We start from the raw sequence: 15,258 nt of genomic DNA, 5'->3' as shown, positions 1-15,258 counted from the left end.
TATAGCTCTTTTGTTAGTGTGTGATGGCTGTATACACATTTATTCGAACAAGCTTGCAGTTTCTCCCACTGAAGGATGATCCATGGAGACAGCAGTAGCCGTGTCTGCCCTTCCTGTTTCCCCAGGCCTGGCACGGTGCCTGCCGGTTTGAGGGTGCTCAGGTGCACATGGCTGGAGAGGCTGAATGGACCCATGAATAGTTCCCATATGCTAGGTGAGGAAAGCATGCCTCAGGAAGGTTACGGAACCATTCGGGGCTGCACTGCTGGTAAACGAGAGAGCTCCGTTCTCACACCCAGGCCTTCCACTCAGGGCCTGAGCTCCAGCCCTTCCCTGTGGCCTCTTGATCATCATCTGGTTCCAGGTTAGGACAGAACATTGTCGGCATGATTCACATTCTCTCTCTCTCGCTCCTCCACAGACGCTGTGTGTTTCTCCCCACCCCACGGCTGCAGCCCTCACTGTTGCACGGTGGCCCTGACCCTGTCTGCCATGGCGGGAAGCTCAGCCCGGCCCCAGGCCAGTACTCCGAGCAGCCGGAAGCCGGCCCCACCAGCTCTGGGCGGCTTCGGGGGCTGCTCTGAGCTTCAGAGAAGAAAATCCGTCTCCAGCGCCCTGTGTGTCTGGCCGAGGCCTTTCCTGCTTTGCAGTGGTTTGCGGGGGAGAGGACATTTCAAGGGGGGCGTGGACGGACGCCAGGACTCCCTCAGCCTCGGGGAGAAGGACACGTTTGCAGAGCTTTGAGGTCGCCTATTTCAGCAAGTTCTGGACTGGGATGGGGGGCTGGGTGGGTGTGGGGGGTGTCCCTGAAGGGGTGGGTGTGGCAGCACTGACAGCATGGTCTTTGGCTCAGGGCTTTCCTATTGGTGTTGTAATGTCTCCCCACAGATGATGTCCCAGGCCTCTGGGAAACAGGTGCATCAGGGCTGAGAGCAGATTGTGCCACGGAGAAAGTCAGCACGTTAAGGGAGGGAACCCTTCAGTGACACCCACCGGTCTCCATTAGCAAATGACACCCAGGCCCCCAGGGTTAATAGGCCCCTCCCCAGAGTCGGGCCTTGCCCCCAGTGACCTCACCACCTCCTGGGCAGGCCAGCTACGCCCTAGGATACTGTGCCTAGGTGCAGATGCACGTGGAGACCAGGGGATGCCCCATCACCTCCCCTCAGAGCCCAGCCCAAGAGGCAGCAATGACCCCATCTCCTGACAGGAGCACGGTCACCCTAGAATATGGCGCTACCCTCCAAGACCAGCAACAGATATGAGCTGGGGACCACAGAGGGACTCCAGGGTGCCCACTATAGATCCCACCAGGGCCGGACACATCTCAACTTGGAGGATGACAAGGCCCATGATGCCGGCCCCCCATCCAGTGCCTGCTGTCCTCTGACATCTTGCCCTTCCAGCTGGTAATGGGATCTGGCCCCTTTGCCCCCTGAGCTCAAAAACAATGGTCCCAAGAAAACTGCCAACCATTTGTTCATTTCTTCCACCTCCCAAGTCATTGGGTACCTCACAGGTACAACCTCAGCATCTGGGGTTCTGGAGAGGTTGGCTCCTGCCAGCAGCCCTCCTCACACCTAGTGTTAGAGTTTCTGGGCTGGTCCTTCGCTTGCCCCAGTGCAAGGCCATGAGTTGCCACTTGGGAAAAAGTCAAAAGCGGATGGCACATCTCCAGGTTCTTTGGACCCCACAGACCCCGCCTGTATGAGAGGCCAGCCTCTTGCTCTCGGTGCTTCATCTCAGCCACCTAGAAGCCAGGTGGCTAGTCCCAGGAGATGGCTCAGCCTGAGATTTGGGGAGGCCCTGGGGCTGGTGGGGAAGCAGCAGCCCCAGGTCCAGAGCCCACACTGCCTGGAGGGGCCCCTGTGGCCTGTTGCATTGCTGAGCCGAGTTAAGCACAGATCTCACAGCACAGAGGACCTCACAGTGGTGCTTTTCCCAAAAGTTGTGTTGCTTTTATCCGTTTTTAACTTAATAAAAGAGTTGAGGAAAAATCTTGCTTTCTTTGGGTGCTGGGGCCAGTTTTGTGGACATTAAGGCACAAGCAGACTGATTTCCACCCCACCAGCCAGGGCTCACAGTCTGCCCCTCTGGGGGTTTGAGAGAGATTCACCTTCCTCAAGCACCCGCAAGCACGCAGAGGAGAGGCTGCCTGTCCTCAGATTGATTGTTTCAGCAGCAGAAGCCTTTACACTGATTCTCATGCATAGAATCCTGAGCACTTTTTTCCTGAAAAATCCGTGCATGGGTGAACTCTAACTTGAAGATGTAATTAATTCCATTGATTTCCATGTGTTCTTTTGTGTGCTGTGAACCCCCAGTTGACACTCAATTGTGTGAAAATAACACAAGCAGCGTTAAGGCAGGCATCAATACTCCAGTGGCTAGCATCAGTTATCACGACACAAATGCTTAATGCTCATGTTCACCTGCTCTCCTTTCACACATTTCACAGCTATTATGAACCATAAACTCAAGAATGTGGACACAGGGCTGTGACAGCCACAGATTAAAGAGGAGGCCCTTCCCAACATCCCACTGCAGGCCCTGAACACCACATCAAACACACCACCTATCAAGGGGACAACGGCCAACACACCTTGGAGAAAGACGAGGCTGGCATCCATTCCAAAACAGCCCTTGCACCAAAAATATTGGATTCACACAGTCTACACAGGATGCTCCACATAAAAACACCCCTTCAAGACTACAGTAGGTAATTGTTTCTTCTAAATTTGTAGAGACAAACATAAAATGAAAAAGCAGAGGAGCTAATCCCAATTAAAAGAACAAGAGAAATCCTGTGAAAGAACAAATAATGAAGCAGACCTCACCAGTCTACTAGACCGAGTTCAAAGAGGAGGTAATAAAAAAAAGTAATTAAGAAAGGTTATTGATAGAAATGCGGATGACTGTAACAAAAATTAGACACTATAAAGAGGAACCAATCAAAATTAAACAATTGCTGAGATAAAAACCAATCTAGAAGCAGTGACTAGCAGAATAAAAATGCAAAACAGAGTGAATAAGTGATCTGGAAGATAGAATAATGGAAATCACCCAGTCAAAACAACAAAGACACAAATAAAAAAAAAAACAGAAGAAAACATGTATGGGACAATATAAAACCTGCCAACCTACAGATAATAGGGGTTTCAGAAGAAGAATAAGAGAAGGGCATCGAAAATGTATTTGAAGAAATTATGGATGAAAACTTCCCAAACCGAAAGAATGAAACATATCCAGGTACAGGAAGCACAGAAAGTCCCAAACAGACCCACACCAGGATATATCATAGCTAAAATGGCAAAAGTTAAAGAGGACTCTAAAGGCAGCAAGAGAAAAACAGAGTCAGTTACAAGGGAACCCACAGACTATCAGCTGATTTCTCTGCAGAAAATTTGCAGGCCAGAAGCGGGTGGCAGGATATATTCAAAATCTGAAAGAAAAAAAGCCTGCAACCTAGGATACTCTACCCAGAAAGATTATCATTTAGCTAGAAGGAGAGAGAAAGAATTAGTCAGACAAGCAAACACTAAAAGAATACAGCAATACTAAACCTAACCAAAAGGAAATATTGAAAGGTCTTCTCTAAATAGAAAAGAAGCAAGAATCTATAGGAAAGGGAAAATCACAATAGGAAAGGCAAATACATAAGAGGATTAAAATCATTTATATAAACCAGTACATACATTAAAATACAATCAAAAAATTTTTGTAGAAGTGATTATAACTTTTAGAATGTGTTTGAACTTAAATGACTGTAAGTCTAAAGCAAGTAGATATAGCTATGAGTTAACATACTTGAAAACCATGGTAACTGCAAAGCAAAAGCATACAATAGACTCACAAAAGCCAAAAAGAAAGGAACTCAAGCATAACAAAAAAAAACCCATCAAACCACAAAAGGAAAAATGAGAAGAAATGAACAAAGAACTACAAAATCAGCTAGAAAACAAGGTTTAAAATGGCAGTAGGTGCATACCTATCAGTAATTACTATCAGTCAATAGACTAAATGTTCCAATCAGAAGACATCAAGTGGCAGATTGGATAAAAAAGCAAGAACCTACAATATGCTGCCTACAAGAGATTCACTTTAGAGTGAAAGACTCACACAGATGGAAAGTGAGCAGATGGAAAAAGCTTTCATGCAAATGGAAATGATGAGAAAGTGGGGTCGCAATACTCATATCAGACAACATAGACTAAAACAAAGTCCGTTTAAAAAAAAGACAAAGAAGGACATTATATAATGATAAAGGGATCAACACAAGAAGAGGATATTGCACTTGTTAACATATATGCACCCAGTACAGGAGCACCTAAATATATAAAACAAATACTGTCATAAAGCAAGAAATTGATGGGAATACAATAATAGTAGGAGACTTTAACACCCCACTGGCATCAGTGAACAGATCTTCCAGACATAAGATCAACAAGGCAACAGAGAACCTAAATGATACAATGGAACAGTTAGACTTGATATCTACAGGACACTACATCCAATAAAACCAGAATACACATTCTTTTCAAGCGCACATGGAACATTCTCTAGGATAGACCACGTACTAGGTCACAAAACAAGTCTCAACAGATTTAAGAGGATAGAAATTATTTCAAGCATCTTTTCTGAACACAACGGTATGAAACTAGAGATCAATCACAGGAAAAAACCAAATACATGGAGAGTAAACAACATGCTAGTAAAAAAAATAATGGCTTAATGATCAAATCAAAGAGGAAATCAGAAAATACCTTGAGACAAATGACAATGAGAACACAACCTTATAAAATCTATGGGATGCAGCAAAACAGTTCTAAGAGGGAAGTTCATAGTGATATGGGCCTTCCTCAAGAAATAAGAAAAATCTCAAACAACCTAACCTACCACCTAAAAGAATTAGAAAAAGAACAAACAAAGCCCAAAGTCAGCAGAAGGAAGGAAATAAAAAGATCAGAGAGAAAATAGAGATTAAAAAAACAAAACAACAATGAAATTAAGATGGTTTTTAAAGAAGATAAATCAACAAACCTCTAGTCAGCCTCACCAAGAAGAAAAAAGAGGACCCAAACAAACAAAATAGGAAATGAAAGAGGAGAAATAACTACCGATACCACAGAAATACAAAAACAAACAAACAAACAAAAAAACATACTACAATACTATGAACAGTTACATGACAACAAATTGGATAACCTAGTGGAAATGGACAAGTTTCTAGAAATATACAGCCTGCCAAAATTGAGTCAAGAAGAAACATAATTTGAACAGACCAGTCACTAGAAGTGAAATAGAATCTAATAGAATCTGTAAAAAAAAAAAAAAAAAAACTCCCTGCAAACAAAAGTCCAGTACTGGACGGCTTCACTGGGGAATTCTACCAAACATACAAAGAAGAACTTATACCAATCTTTCTCAAACTCTTCCAAAAGACTGAAGAGGAGGGAACAAGCCCAAAGTCATTCTATGAAGCCATTATCACCCTGATACCAAAACCAGAAAAAGACACTACAGAAACAAATCACAGGCCAATATCTTTGATGAATATTGATGCGAAAATCCTCAACAAAATATTAGCAAACCTTGGCAACCGGCAGCCTAGTGAGCAGGACGCATCAGGATCACCGGGTGGCAGGGACTCGTGGTATCCCCAGGCACATGGCATGGTCCCAATCCTTCTGGTAAACATTTCTTGGCCTGGGATTGGGGCTGGGGATCAGGAACGGGGGACTTGGCAACTTTTTTTCAAACGTTCCTGAGCCAGGTACAACTGCTGGGTAGGGGCGGGGAGGGCTGATTCCTCTCCAACATGCCTCCTGGTCCATGCTGGGCTGGTTCCAGGCACCAGAATTCACTTCAAAGTTACACTGCAGCATCCTGCTGGGGCTGCCTTCAGCCAGCACAAGCACACTGAGAAATATTCAGCAATGGAAAGACGTCCTTCGTATATAAACTTCTGTCAATTGGACACCCTTTGTGTGTGGAGAAAGTTTACTTTTATCCCCCACTGCTGCTGCAATGAAAAAAAAAAATCAATAAATAAGACTAATAAAAATATAGGAATATTTAAAATAAAAAAATTAGCTAACTGAATTCAGCAATACATAAGAAGGATAATACACCCTGGTCAAGTTGAATTCATTCCAGGTTTCAAGGATGGCTCAACATGTGCAAATCAATCAGTGTGATATACCACATTAACAAAAGAAAAGACAAAACCCACATGATCATCTTGACAGAGAAAAAGCATTTGATAAAATTCAACATCCATTCATGATAAAAACTCTCACCAAGTGGGTATAGAGGGAACAAAGCAATTTATGACAACCCCACAGCTAATACGACATTCAGTGGTGAAAAGCTAAAAGCCTTCCTGCTAACTAAATTCAGGAACAAGACAAGGATGCCCACTCTCATCACTTCTATTCAACATAGTATTAGAAGTCGTAGCCACAGCAATCAGACAATAAAAAGAAATAATAGGTATCCAAACTGGAAGAGGTAAAACTCACTATTTGCAGATGACATGATACTCCATACAGAGAACCCCAAAACTCCACACAAAAACTATTAGAGGGGAAGCGTAAGCTGGGTGAAGTGAGAGAGTAGCATTGACATATATACACTACCAAATGTAAAATAGCTAGTGGGAAGCAGCTGCATAGCACAGGGAGATCAGCTCAGTGCTTTGTGACCACCTAGAGGGGTGGGATAGGGAGGGTGGGAGGGAGACTCAAGAGGGAGGAGACATGGGGATATATGTACACATATAGCTGATTCACTTTGTTATACAGCAGAAACTAACACACCATTGTAAAGCAATTATACTCCAATAAAGATGTTTTAAAAAACTATTAAAACTAATAAATGAATTCAGGAGGGTAGCAGGATACAAGATTAATCTGTATACAAGATTATCTGGATAAGAAATCTGTTGCATTTCTTTACACTAACAATGAAATATCAGAAAGTAAAAAAAAATCCTGTTTAAAGTCACATTAAAAAAAATACCTAGGAATAAACTTAATCAAGGAAGTGAAAGAACTATATGTTGAAAACTATAAAACATTGATAAAGGAAATTGAAGATGATTCAAAGAAATGGAAAGATAGCCCATGCTCTTGCATTGGGAAGAATTAATATAGTTAAAATGGCCATACTACTCAAAGCAATCTACAGATTTAATGAAATCCCTATCAAATTATCCATGATATTTTTCACAGAACCAGAACAAATAATAGTAAAGTTTACATGGACCCACTAAAGACCCAGAATTGCCAAAGCAATCCTGAGGAAAAAGAACAAAGCTGGAGGCATAACCCTTCCAGATTTCAAACAATACAACAAAGATACAGTAATCAAAACAGTGTAGTATTGGCACAAAAACAGACATAAAGTTCAATGAAACAGAATAGAGAGCCCAGAAATAAACCCACACACCTACAGTCAATTAATCTACAGCAAAGGAGGCAAGAATATACAGTGGAGAAAAGATAGTCTCTTCAGCAATGGTGTTGGGAAAGCTGGACAGCTACATATAAATCAAATTAGAACACTTCATATACAAAATTAAACGAAATGGTTTAAAGACCTAAATATGACATGACACCATAAGACTCCTAGAAGAGAACATAGGCAAAATATTCTCCATCATAAATTGTAGCAATATTTTCTTAGATCAGTCTCCCAAGGCAAAAGAAGTAAAAAATAAACAAATGGGACCTAGTCAAACTTAAAAGCATTTGCACAACAAAGGAAACCACCAACAAAACAAAAAGACAACCTACGGAATGGGAGAAAATATTGTAAACAGTGCAAATGACAAGGGGTTAATATCCAAAATATACAAACAGCTCATACAACTTGATATGAAAAGAACAAACAACCCAATCAAAAAAGGGCAGAAGACCTAAATAGACATTTCTCCAAAGAAGACATACAAATGGCCAACAGGTACATAAAAAGATGCTCAAAATCACTAATTATTAGAGAAATGCAAATCAAAACCACAGTGAGGTATCACTTCACGCAGGTCAGAATGGCCATCATCAAAAAGTCTACAAATAATAAATGCTGGAGAGGGTGTGGAGAAAAGGGAACCCTCCTACACTGTTGGTGTGAATATAAATTGGTGCAGCCACTATGGAAAACAGTATGGAGGTTGCTTAAAAAGCTAAAAATAGAGCTACCATATGATCCAGAAATCCCATTCCTGGCATATATCCAGAAAAGATGAAAACTCTAATTCAAAAAGATACATGCACCCCAGTGTTCATAGCAGCACTATTTACAATAGTCAAGACATGGAAACAACCCAAGTGCCCATCAATGGATGATTGGTTTAAGAAGATGTGGTATATGTACACAATGAAGTATTATTCAGCCATTAAAAATAATGAAATATTGCCATTTTCAGCAACATGGATGGACCTAGAAATTATCATACTAAGTGAAGTAAGACAAAGACGAATATGATATGATACCATTTTTGCATGGAATCTAAAAAAATAATACAAATGAATCTATATACAAAACAGAAACAGACTCACAGATGTAGAAACTTATGGTCACCAAAGGGGAAAGGGAGAGGTGGGGGAGGGATAAATTAGAAGTATGGGATTAACAGATACAAACTACTATGCATAAAATAGATGAGCAACAGTGATTTACTGTATAGCACTGGGAACCATATTCAATATCTTGTAGTAACCTATAATGGAAAATAATCTGAAAAATATATATATATACATACATAGCTGAATCACTTTGCTGTATACCTGAAACTAACAACACATTGTAAATCAACTATACTTCAGTTAAAAAAAAAAAAGAGTGTAGGCACAGGCAAGACACGCCGCTGGGCAGTGTCTGTGATCTGATCTCAAGGGGCCCCTCAGTGGGCAGCCCAGTGGTTGGGTGAGGGCACCTTTGCTGTATACCTCAGCAGTGTGCAGGCCCCCAGAGCCGAAACTGGGCTTTAACACTGTGAAGAAATGGTTCAGGTGCTGAAGTAGGGGTATTACAGCACATTTCTCATAAAATTGATCATCACCTGAATGAATGAGTGGATCTCAAAAGTATGATGCTGGTAGAAGAGCCAAGAGCAGAGATGCCCTTCACAGCCCCCAGGCCCAGCCCTGGGAGGGACACCCTGGCTAGATCACACTGTCCATTCCTGCTGCAGTGGTGAGAACAGCCAAGGCAAGCACCACCTCCTCCCAGGCCTGAGATCTGGTCACTTGAGTTCAGCCTCTGGTTAGGCTGCTATAGAAACAGCCCAGACAGGAAGTAAGGGTGTATTTCTTGTTTATGCAGCCGTGACGTGAGTGTAAACAAGCCAAGGCTGGAGTGGCTGCATAGGGTTGGCTGCAGCCTCCTTCTATCTTGTGGCTCTTCCAGCTTCCATGCAGGCTTCCACCTCCTAGTCCAACAGGGCCACCTAGCCCCTGCCATCTCATCTGCATTCCAGCCAGAGGGAAGGGAAGAAGATGACATGACTAGCAAGCCTCTTTAAGGACACATAACTTCTGCACACTCCCAAGGGAGGCTGGGAAGTGTCAGTAAACCTCTATTACTGAGCAAAGGGGAGGGAGGCTATTGAGAGACAATAGCAGCCTCTCCATATTTCCACCTGGTGTGGAGTGGAACCTGCCTACACTGACCTGCTCCCCCCTTCTCTGAGCTGGGGAAGCGGGACAAGCGTGCCCAGCTATCAGGCCACTTCAAGAGCCTGGCCCTTGCGTGCGTACTAGCATTTGTCAGCTGCAACCCTGCTGCCCCCTGACCGGTGCTTTGCATAACTGCCTCCTTTAATCCTCACAGTGACCCCCTGGGAGGTGGGCATCTTTGTCCTCTTCCTGCTGGTGAGGAAACAGGCCAAGAGGTTAAAGCTACTCACCACGGGCTCACACTGGTAGGAGGCACCAGGCTGCAGTGGGCAGAACGTGGTCGCTGGGGCTAGGCCCGCTGGGTTTGGGTCCCAGCTCTCTCATCTGTGTGCAGGCTTGGATAAACCATTTGATTCTCTAATAGAGGTTTAACAATGAACAAGTTCTGTAAAGCACTAAACACCTGGAGAGCCGTGGATACAGTGGGAGTGGCCACCACCATTGCAGCGAGTGGGATTCACACCCAGGCACTGACCCACCGGCTCCTTGGCTTCCCAGGGGCCAGACCGACTCTGGGGTGAGAGAGGGAGCTTTCCCATCAGTGATGGGGCAAGGGATCCTGGGGACCTCGGTCCCAAGAGGACCAGCAGAGCTTTCATGGGTTGTGGCTCCCGATGCAGGAAAGAGGACAGGCCACCTGGAGGGTCAGCGTCCCTGGAGACGCTGTGTTTCCCAGGGCGAAAGGGGGCACTGACTTCCTCCCGTAACTGCTCTTCAGCCAGCCCTCCCTGGTCCAAAGGGCCTTCCCGGCGGTTCTGGGCACTTTCTCCGTAAGAACCTTTGCCATCGACATCTTTGTCCCAAGCATTTTCACTGCCTAACTAATCAGCCATAAGGCAATTTTGCTGTAAAAGATAAAATAACTGGTTGACAGTTTGGTTTCATTTCTCCAGTGACACAATACTCCCATTTACATATTACATAAATCTTAGGAATTTTCAGGAACCTCTGGCATTTAGCATTTTCATAATAGCCTATACAGTGACGGGTAGATGCAGGGGTCTTAAAATAGTGGGTGATAACCATTATGTATGTGGACGTGATAGGAAATACGGTGATGAAACTTACCGGAAGTGTGAAATAAAGTGTAAAGCCACACTGCCTGCTATACTAGGAAATGATAACATACCAGTTCATAAATCCTTCAGTGGCTTGAAGGCCCAGAGTTGAACCCACATTTCCCGTAGAACTTTGGAACGTCTATCAGCAGACATATGACAAAATGCCAAAAGCAAAAGAGCAGTGAAAGAGGCTTTCACAACACAATACAGAGCTCAGCTATGAATATGCTCTTAGTACTTGGAAAACATACTTTCTTAATGAAGGAAGAAATTTTAATGAAAAAGAAGTGTGATGTCAACGAAACAGATGAACAAGCAAAAAAAAAAATGTATAAAATACTATGACTTGGAAGACAAGGGCTTAGATACAACTCACAAAATAAAACCAGCTTTTTGTGCGGTATTGCCATGAATCTACACACATTTTAAATGTATTCAAATATTTTGTATTTCACAACGTTTTTAATTTTGTTATTCATTTCTCATACTTTATTATGTTCTTTTTAACATTCCTCTCTTATTTTTCATTATTTTATCTTTTACAGCAAAATTGCCTTATGGCCAATTAGTTATGTGGTAAAAATTCTTACAGCAAAGATGTTTAGGGTGAAAGTACTGGACATGCTTCCTGGTACACCCGAGCCTGTAAATCATAGTGGGGAAAGAAGGAGCTTTTATTTTTTTTAATTGAAGTATAGTTAACTTCTAATATTGTGTTAGTTTCAGGTGTACCGCAAAGTGATTCAGTTATACATGTATATATGTATATGTCTCTCTATATATTTTTTCCATTCTTTTCCATTATAGAAGGAGCCTTTTGGGACTTCCCTGGCGGTCCAGTGGTTGAGACTTCGCCTTCCAATGCAGGGAGTGTGGGTTCGATCCCTGGTCGGGGAGATAGGATCCCACATGCCTCGGGGCCAAAGAAACCAAAAACAGAAGTAATATTGTAACAAATTCAATGAAGACTTTAAAGAAAAAAAAAAGGAGCCTTTTAAGCAGTGATTGTATTTAATAAGCGCAGCTTGGAAAGAGCTTTGGTTCTTCTCGGTGGGTATTTCGCAGAGCAAGAAACTTGCAAACTCCATCCTGTCCCAGCCCCCCAGCCCCGATGGCTCCACCCACCGGCCTCTCTCCTTCAGCAGGGGGAACGTTCTTTTTTTTCTTTGGTTGTGTCAGGTCTTAGTTGCGGCACGCGGGCTCTCTAGTTGTGGCGCATGGGCTTAGTTGCCCCACGGCACGTGGGATCTTAGTTCCCCAACCAGGGATCGAACCCACATCCCCTGCATTGGAAGGTGGATTCTTAACCACTGCACCACCAGGGAAGTCCCTGGAGGGGGAACATTCTTGAAACACACAGGTGGACTTCTTGATGGGGGCCAGTCTCCTGCTGCCTTCCTGCCCCTCCAGCAGCCCGGCCAGAGCCAGCCCACCTGACCTCTAGTCCCAGGCCCACAGCACCTGCTGGAGTGGCCCTGCCCAAGCCAGGCAGGTTGGGGAGACTCTCCAGCATGTATTCTCACTTGCCTTGTTGGTGCCTAGGGCTTGGGCTCTGCCTTATTAGCCATCAAGATGAAGCCTGGAGAGACCCCAGGCCTTCTTAAACTGGGGTTCGGGATCAAATTCAGGGGCCCATGCACTCGGATGGGAGAGAATTACACCCTTATTTTCAGGAAACTCTAACTGACATTTAGCATTTTCTTCAACTAGGAAGTAGGCAACCACTCCACCGGTCTCAGCAGTCCCCAGGTTAGTGTCTCTGGATATTTTCATATGACACTACAGTCATAGATATCTTGAAATACTACATACACTCATTACCATCTTCAAATTACAGTGATTCTCAGACCAGCCACTAGATTGCCTTACTTAATGTGTTAATAAAAGAGCATGGATATTACTATTAATATATTTTTTTAGTATTTTTTAGGTGTTACGGGTTGAATTGTGTCCCCCAGCTCATATGTTGATGACTTCACCCCCAGTTCCTCAGAATGTGACCTTCTTTGGAGACAGGGTCCTTGGCGATGTAATTAGTTAAGACGAGCTCACACTGGCCCCTAATCTGTTATAACTGGTGTCCTTAGGTGGAGGGGAAATTTGGACACAGACATGCACACGGCAACGCATGTGAAGACTAGAGTTATGCCACCACAAGCCAAGAAACTGTAAGCAGACAGGAGAGGCCTGGACAGACCCTGCCCTGGTGTGAAGATAGCGGGTCCTGCTGACACCTTGATCTTGGGCTTGCAGCCTCCAGAGCTGTGAGATGCTAGGTTCCTGTTGTGTAAGCTACCCCATCTGTGGTACTTTGTTATGGCAGCCCCAGCAAACTCATACTACAAGCTTCCTTTGCTGGCCTGGGTGTCATATTTTATGTATTTAAAAACATTCCCCCCCGAGCAGTCCACAGAGGGGTCAGAGCACGGAAAATGTTAGAAAGCCCTGACCCAGGGTGAGCCGAGGGGCACAGAGTCCCGCACAGAGCTAGAGGGTCCCATCTGGACAAGAGCCCGCGACCCCGGCTCACTGCAGGATGTCCAGCAGCTACGGCCTCTGCAGGGCCCTCAGCCCAGGCCCCAGCAACCCTCCTGCCCCCCTGGCGTCCCGGTCCAGGAGGGGCAGGGTCTGCCCAGCCTCAGGTCCATTCCAGGACCCTAATGGGCAGGACTGGGCAGGCACTGGGGTGGGCCACCCTCACTGGCAGCGGGGTCACTCTCTTCCCCGCCGGGTCGTGTGGCACTGCTCCAGGGGCCCCAGCCAGACTTCAGGTTATGTGCCCGAGCGCCGGCCACTCCATGCCGGGGTCCCAGAGCTGTGCTCACACACTGAGCCTTCCCCTCCTGACCCTCTGCACTCCCAGGCCATGGCTGCAAGAGCCGTCCCTGGGTTCACGTCCAGCCTTATCCTCCGTGACCACGGGAGGCCAGTCCTGGACCCTGGGTCAGAGAAGTGCCAGCTGGGACTGTTGGGAGCCCTGAATACCATGTACGAATTTGTAATGGGTGCACGGAGGCCAGGATCCCATTTCCCAGATCGAGGACATGAGGACCGGCCAGAGCCACAAGCTCCTCCCCCAGACGGCCAGGGCACAGCCTGCAGGTGGGATCGTGCTGCATCCCTGTGGCCCGTCATCCTTCTGTATCCACTCACCTGGCCTCCAGGTGCTCACCCAAGCCAGGGACCCCCCACCACCTTTGTAAGAAATGACTGTAAAAGATCTAAACAGAGGAGGGGAACTAGTTCCCACCACGCGCTCTTCACCTCCTCTAGATACATGTCCATCTGATGCCAGGCTCTGGGATAAACCTCCGCAGGACCAGCTTTCGTACTGCTTGGCTTTTGTGTGTCTCCACGTCCTGCTGCTCCATACAGACAGGACCCCGTGGCTCTCACACACTCTGGCCTTGGACCAGACACTTAAGGTCCCTGTGCTTCAACTGCCATGTGTGTAAAAATAGAAAACGTCATGAGTGGCCATGTCACTGGGTCCTTAGGAGAACTGAACACAAATGAGTCTTAGACACTCAAAGTCCTAAGACAGTGCCGGGCACTCAGCAAAGGTGGGCCATCATTATCCTTTCCTTGTGGTTCCTGTTGGCCGAGCGCGGTGGCCTTTCCTTGTGCCGAGACCCCACCACAGCTCAGCCTGTCCCCCTGCACGTACCCATGGGGCCGATTCTTATCTGTGGTTTCTAGGTTAGCGGTTATCAGTTGAATCACCATGAACATTTTTGCACACATCACTTTTTCCTTCTCCTGTCAATGCTTTGGGCCATATTATACCCCAGAGTGGTTTTGGAGGTCAGAGTGCCGTGTAGTTTTAATGGAGAAGACACAGGCTTTGAGGTGAAAGGGCAGGGTCTGCAGCAGAAGAGACTCCAGCTTCAAAGCCAAGCGGATCCAGATTGAAATCTGGCATCGCTCCCCTCAACAGCCTCGCCTTGGGCAAGATACTGTCTGAGACTTTACATCATCTGTAAAATAAAGGATCCTTTCACCTACCTGGAAGGATAATTAAAGGGCTTTAAATAAGAACATGTGTATTTTCTTTCCTTAAAAAACGAGTTGGGTTGGGAGTGATCTGGGGGTGAGGAGGGCCCTCTCAGCCTCAGGCTCTGAGGGGAACTTAGGATGCCCTTGGGACACAGACCTCGGGCCCTCCAGCCATCCAAGGGAGATTGCTTGTCACCTGGAGCCCCAGGTGTCTCTGCCCTGTCTAGTTTAGGGCATTTTTTTTCAGGTGGGCTACAGAGGCCAGGGGTTGCCTTCAGAAGAAAGCTGAGCAGAGCAAAGCAACAGTGGCCAGTACCTGGGTGGGAATGGGGAGCCTCGGCACCGAGTGTGTGGGCCTGGATGGAATTTCCTCAGGGAGGATTTGGGATTTGGTTAAGAGAGCCTGGGGAGTTTGTGCCCGTGTCCAGGGCGACCAGCTGTCCTGGTTTGCCTGGAACTGAGGGTTCCCAGGATGTGGGAAAGTCCCATAGAGACCAGGACAGTTGGCCACCCTTCCCGTGGCC

General features: G+C 45.6%; 1 protein-coding gene across 12 annotated transcripts in view; it reads left to right on the top strand.

Annotated features, from left to right (window-relative positions):
• KLHL25 (kelch like family member 25) overlaps positions 1–13,282 on the top strand; it is a 66,502-nt gene extending 53,220 nt beyond the window's left edge. For 9 of the 12 annotated variants that reach the window (XM_082449094.1, XM_082449096.1, XM_082449089.1 and 6 more), the window contains one exon: positions 422–5,308. The gene's annotated coding sequence lies outside the window, so the exon portion shown is untranslated. Of the gene's footprint in view, positions 1–5; positions 215–421; positions 5,309–11,545 lie in introns of those variants that run through there. The other 3 variants (XR_014260391.1, XR_014260392.1, XR_014260393.1) reach the window with 3 other exon arrangements.
• The last annotated feature ends 1,976 nt before the right edge of the window (positions 13,283–15,258 follow it).

The sequence above is a fragment of the Balaenoptera physalus genome (genome assembly GCF_965194825.1).
Source record: "Balaenoptera physalus genome assembly, chromosome: 2".
Classification (NCBI taxonomy): Eukaryota; Metazoa; Chordata; class Mammalia; order Artiodactyla; family Balaenopteridae; genus Balaenoptera; species Balaenoptera physalus.
The sequence above is the reverse complement of the archived record's forward strand: the minus strand, read 5'-3'. Positions and strand labels throughout refer to the sequence as shown.